This window comes from Hetaerina americana, unplaced genomic scaffold (assembly GCF_022747635.1).
Source record: "Hetaerina americana unplaced genomic scaffold, ioHetAmer1.1.p SCAF_4, whole genome shotgun sequence".
In the NCBI taxonomy this organism is placed as follows: domain Eukaryota; kingdom Metazoa; phylum Arthropoda; class Insecta; order Odonata; family Calopterygidae; genus Hetaerina; species Hetaerina americana.
The window spans coordinates 73,095,713-73,102,347 of record NW_027286985.1 but is presented as its reverse complement, the minus strand read 5'-3'; the positions used below and the strand labels follow the sequence as shown (position 1 = coordinate 73,102,347).

Here is a 6,635-nt window from a genome sequence, read left to right as displayed (position 1 = left end):
AAAAAGTAGGGCGCTCCTCTTTGGAGGAAACAATTAAGTACAGTAGAATCTGCAATCGAATAAGCTCTTCGTTCAATACGACTATCACTAAATTGCGAATGTGCTGATAACAACAATAGCAATAAGGAAAAATTACTTGAATTAAGCTAAAAAGGAAAAAACTGACATAAATCCTTGATCTAACAACGCACTGATGGTATCATGTAAGAATTCAGCCTAACCCATTCTTGCGACCTGGGTTCGATTCCCGGGCAACGCATCATATTTTATTGCGTCAAAGAATACGAACTCGTAAAAGATGTTTTGAAATAATATGGTGACTGGTACACTTTTACGCTTTATTCTAACGAAATTGGATATTTTGAGGTTGACATATTTTAGAAATACTCGAGAGGAGCAAACAAAAATACCTGCAAATAAATTATATAAACTGAAACCTTAAACATATCACTATGGTATGTATTTTGAGTATTCTTCAAGGGGATCAGGGAATTTCGTTGATGAAAATGACGACGTTCGTGGATGGGTATGACATTTTAACTTAAATCTGGAGTTCGTAATGAATAAGATATTTGGAATAGCCTAGTGTGTCGATCATCACCGAGGAAATCTTGAAGTTTAAGACTGCAGCATCTCCTAACCTAGTAGAATGTAAAAATTCCTTATCAAACACCTTTGTATAAAATGTTATGAACAGAAAGTATTTGCTTATCAATTATTCTGTACATGTTCAGAATTCCCAAAATACCATCGGAATAAGACATTATGTGCAATATAAATATCATACATATTTTGCCTTAAGAGAAATAATTGTGTCGCTGAAGTCAATTTCAATCAGATTTACGTTTTGGCTCACTATCAATGCGTACAACTGAGCACAATATGCTCTTCATCGGTCGTTAGTATGTCAAGAATAAAAGGAAAAATTGCATCCATAAAGATTTTAAATATTTGTTTAATACTATGCACTGCTGGTGTAGTGGTATCATACTAGATTCCCATTCGTGTGACCCGGGTTCGATTCCCGGGCAGTGCAGTTATTTTATTTTTCTCTTCATTGCAAATTCAAATCAATCTCTCATTCCTAACACCTGCAGAGGAGCGACAGCCCGATTAAATTCAAATATACGCATAGAAGGTTAAGGAGAGGAGAAACACCAAACGAAAACGTCGCTGAAGAAGATGATTTGTTTGACTTTTAATACGTGAAGGAAGGGTGGTTATGGAGTGGAAAACTAGTGGATATTACGCCAATTCTCATATTTTTGGCCTACTTCCTACAACTAATCGTCTTGTTACTGTCGATTTTCTCAAGGCTAGGAGATCTCTTAACGAAAATAGGATGTGGAAAATTCCAAACGCAACAATTTAGTGGTGGGATAAGTCAAAAGAATTCCATGTGAATTAATGGAACGGAATCGCCAGGAAATGCGCAATTTTCATACACACACGAATTAAATGGTTGGGTACAAATTTAGAAACCGTGTATTCAACTCCCAGTTTCTCTGAATCAGATCCTAATTTAGTACAAATGAAGGTAACATTGGATTCAAGAGTATAAAACAAGGAAGGCAGTGAAAGAAATCAAAGGCCATTTCGTAGCATTGGTGAGGGAGGAATTGGCCAGAAGATTTCGACAGATTGGTGTTTTTTTCAATTCCAAAAAGGGGAAGTCGGCAATATATGAGATCTAAAGAACAATACGAGGTTATAAACTAGAGCTGGCGAAACAGTTTCTTGGAAGTTTTTTGGACAAAAATAGCCAAAGAAGTAGGTACATAAGAAGAATAATTGCGTTATATAAGGGCCCTTTCACAAGGAGGAGGAAATTTATGACAGCAACGTCGATTAAGAAGGTTAAGAAACAGCTCGTGAAAACTTTGATTTTGGGCGGCGCGGAAATTGTGGCATTGAAACAATATGATGGGTATAGCTTGGAGACTTTTTAAATTTAGATGTGGAGAAGGATGGAAAGGGGGAAGCGGACAGAAGGGAAAACAGTCGATGGAGTCCTAGGTATTGAGGGGGAGGAGAAAGGATTGCTGGGAGAAATCAGGAGACGCGAAAGGTGCCGATCATTTTGCTTAGTGATGGGATGTTAAAGACTGAGATAGAGATGGGAACGTAATGCAAACGAGGAAGGCGTAGGAATAATATAGGCATTGAAATGAAGGAAAAAAGTATGCTGCATTGAATAATAGCTATTGCGGTGTCTGATGTCAGGTCATGTTTTCTTAGAAGAGATAAAGAAATGTATTGCAGTATCGATGTTCAGTTTGTCTCCATTCAAAACCTACCTTAAACATTAGTATGTCAATAATAACTTTTAAAAACTATCTGGACACTATAATAATAATATAATCTATACTTAATATTATAATGATAATATAATCTATACTTTTTTATTATGGTATTGATGATTATGTAAGTTAACAAGGAAACGCGAGATTGCTTTGCGCAAAAAACGCCATCACCCAGCCCTGCAAGGAATGTCATTTCACTTATCTCGTCTTCTTAGCGAGTCTAACGTTTTCTACTATTTCCCTCCCTCTCTCTCTCTCTCTCTCTCTTGCTGGAGGGGGAAGGGGCAGAAGGACAAGTGGCATAATTTTCCTTTCCAAGCGGGAGCGCTGCCAAGTTTTCAGAGATAATTTGTCAACCAACTTGGAATGCATACATATTCATCATTCCATGCCATATCCCTCCCGAGGATGCGCTAGACTAACACATCTTTGATTTGCGAGCACTGAAAAAGAAAAACTCCGCAACGCTAGCACATTTCGTATAGGTTGACACTCATACGAAATCTTAGATTGGATTTAAGTCCTAAATTGTATCACGGTCACGTATTTATGCCCGTTTTAACTCATATTTCACAACGAGAAACCCATCGATTATTATCTAATATACGGCCTCCTTTTAAGCTGGCGATTGAACTTCCTACTTATAGACTGGAGGAATAAAAGCACAACGCCTGCGGCGTTGATAACCTACTTACCTGTATAACTCAGTGTATAGCTATAACTCAGTGCTTTTCATTAATTATCAACTGGCATGCCTCTGATTCTTCATAAGAACATACTTAAGTGACTATCGAACTGGAAGTAACATGATTAGCAGTTAATTGAGGGAAAACAGTTTCTAATAATCTTAAGTGTGCCCTCTTCAGTATTTACAAAAATACTTGGACAACAATGCTGTTCAGAAACCAGTGTCGAAGAGGATAAATTTAATGAAATTTTCGAGCCGTAGAAGTTTACCAATGCATTGCGAATGGAACATAAACACACCAAGAAGAATAAAACTTTCTTAACCATACTCCTTCACCCCCTGCCACAAGCACTCATGGTGGTTTGCAGATTAAGGTGTTGATATGGAAAATCTATGAAAATAATGTGTCCAAGAAGTCAGAATGCTTCCTAATGGTGTCTGGTTCTTATCTTTTCTCTCTTGTTCAGCTCACCGAAGTTTTTCATTCAAATCAAAAATCGTGTGATAATCTCGAAATAACCCCTGAGCGCATATTCATGTCCAGCGAGACGAAAGAAGTAGACGGGCGGGAAGGTGCCGCCTCCTCTCGTCAAATCTCAAGCGGGTCGGACCACGCTAACGGGTCCCTCGCCCGCTCACATATCTCTCTCCGAATGTGCCCCCGACGGGTGACCATCGTCTCAAATAGCTTAATGGGAGGGAATGAATTGATTTTTCAGCACGGCCTCCGTGACCTTAACGCTAGCGTTAGAACATCTTAGCGTAACGTGTCGGAGCCTTCTTTTTTTATCTCCCCTTCACCCTCCCACGTCTCACCGCCACTCTGCAGATCCTTCGCTAACTTTAAAATGCAAGCGTCAAGTCGTGAGGGTCATTTACAGCCTCTCTCCCTCTAGATCACGCGCGAAACTTACTGACGCCCTTCTTGACAGTGGGAGAAAAATTCGATCCGTAAGGCTTCCAAAGTGAGAGAATGAGATTTGAACGATCCTGGAATAAGTCACTCATGAGTGGTTGTAGTTAGCGGACGTCCAGCTTTTCCCAGGCATGCCCTCTTTTTCAGAACGTCGGGCGAATTTTGCCCTATACTTAATTCAAAAGATGTGGTAATCATACATCATTCGAAGTATTCTAGGTTTTGAGCGGTCCCCAATGGCTCTTATCTTCTGCTTATCATGAAAAATTCCTCTTGTTTGCCCAACATTATTTACTTCTTCGGTTCTTCTTAAATTCTGACTTCCTTCATGTTACCTTCAAAGCCTATTCTATTCATTCCTCCACATTGTTTATAGTTAATAACGTTATTTCTACCTGCTACCACGGCCTTCAACATCCCACTGCCTTTTAATGTTTCCTCCACCCATATTTTCTGCTATTTTCGGATTACCCCAGTAGATTCCTCTCTTCTCCCTCCATATGTTAAATTTCATAATTTATATTACATTACACACATTACATTCACAAAAGACTTAACTTGAGGGACTCACATACGTAAAGTCTGCGGTCAAGTATATTAAAAAATGGGATGTATTAGATGCATTGTCGGCAAAAGTGACTCGAAGGTCAAGGAACGTTGTTACCACGCTCTTGTAAGGCCTCATTTAGAATACGCATGCAGCGTGTGGGATCCGAGTGAAAAAGGCCTCATTCGGGAAATTGAGAAGGTTCAACGCCGGGCAGCCCGTTTTGTAAAAAATTCTTACGATAAAACGCAAAGCGTCGCCGAAATGCTCATGGATTTTGGGTGGGAATCTTTGGAAGAGAGACGATTCAATGCAAGATTGAAATTATTAAATAAATTCAGATCCGCATGTTTCAGCACCGAGGTCTCGCAAATTATTCGTACTCCTACATACATTGGTCGCTTGGATCATGCATATAAAATTCGGGAAATAGATGCCAGAACTAGCAGACTCAAGGACTCCTTCTTCCCACGGACAATACGGGATAGCAACTGCAGGGTTATAGATAGCAAAAATTCCACTTGCCACCCTCAGCGTCTAAAAATAATTAGTTCTACTTAAATCCATACTCTTTCACTAAAAAAAATGTTTTGTTTTCATAACCCATTCTTTCCGAATTACCTCATTCGTGTTCTGTTCGTCTGTTTTTAAGTCTCCCTCTCAATTTCCTCGTCCCTCTCCGCGGGGGAAATTCCTGCTACCTGCAACGTTAGGTCGCATTCCCTGCCTTTTACAGACTCTTCGGGGGGTAGAGTGTTTTGTGGTGCATGTTCATGTGGTAGTGATGTTTCACATTGTTGCTTGTTGTGTCCTGGCTTGCGTTTTGTAGGATGGCTTTCGTGTTGCATCCTGGGGTGCAGTTTTTAGTTGTTTTGCGGTATATGTGTTTGCATGAGTATTGGATGAAGGGATTTTTGCATGAGTGTGTGCGCTGCTGTGAGTGTAATTTTCCGTGTTTTTTTTGCATGTAGTATTTTTCCTTTTTACGGTTGGTGACCTAACACCCCCCACCACACGCCCTTGCGGCGGCTTGCGGGGTATTATGTAGATGTAGATGTATGTAGGAGTACGAATAATTTGCCAGACCTCGGTGCTGAAACATGCGGATCTGAATTTAATTAATAATTACAATCTTACATGAAACCGTCTCTCTTACAATGATTCCCACCCCAAATCCATGAGCATTTCGGTGACGCTTTGCGTTTTATCGTAAGAATGTTTTACAAAACGGGCTGCCCGGCGTCAATGCGTCTAATAAATCCCAATTTTTTATATGTTTGACCGCAGACTTTACGTATGTGAGTCCCCCAAGTTAAGTCTTTTGTGAATGTAACACCTAGGTATTTTACCGTATCAACTACTGCTAGGTCACCCCCAGCTAATTTGTAAGCAAATCCCGTTGATCTTTTAAAGAAATTTACCACCGAGCATTTATTAAAATTTAGTGTCGGTCCCCAATTAGAACACCATTTAGTAATGCAATCTAAATCCTGCGCTAGAATAAAACGATCCTCATCCCCAGTTATCTCCCGATAGATCACCGTGTCATCCGCGAACATCCTAATTTTACTTTTCACTTCGCGGTTCAAATCGTTAACAAAAATCAAGAAAAGTAACTGCCCGATTACACTTCCCTGAGGTACCCCCGACGTGACTTCAACGCTGTCGGAACTAGCGCCATCAAGTAATGCAAGTTTTTTCGCAAAATTAACTTATTCTACTTGCCATCAAATTTATTTGTAAAATTTTCTTTCGACAACGAAAATCATCTTCTAATATCCCCATTAATATATCCATTTTCCTTTAAATGTAAACCACTTCCCAAATACATTATCTAAATTGTACTTTTATTACCACGAAATTTCTCGAATCATGACGGTGACCTACCTCTTGGGTGACAGAGAAGTTTCCTTTTTCCAAGCATTACATAAAATAATACGCATATTCTTGGAAAATTGTTTCAACTAAGATTGTATGAATTCACGCACATTGGTGCATACTAACATCCAACAGTGCAGAGATTCGTCGTGAAAATGGTAGTCAACCTCACCAAACGAGGGTCAGGTACGCTAGCACCATGAAAACACAGGCATTTTAACAGTGTTCTTGGGAGATTTAGCATTGACTCCCTGCTAAGTCAAATCTTTTTTAATGGCGAATCTACGGAAATCCTTTGGCCAT

At 39.6% G+C, this 6,635-nt stretch overlaps 1 non-coding gene across 1 annotated transcript; it reads left to right on the top strand.

The window, feature by feature from the left end:
* Positions 1–965: 965 nt before the first annotated feature.
* On the top strand, positions 966–1,036 carry TRNAG-CCC (transfer RNA glycine (anticodon CCC)). The gene has a single exon. It is a non-coding gene; the product is annotated as a tRNA-Gly (tRNA).
* Positions 1,037–6,635: the final 5,599 nt, after the last annotated feature.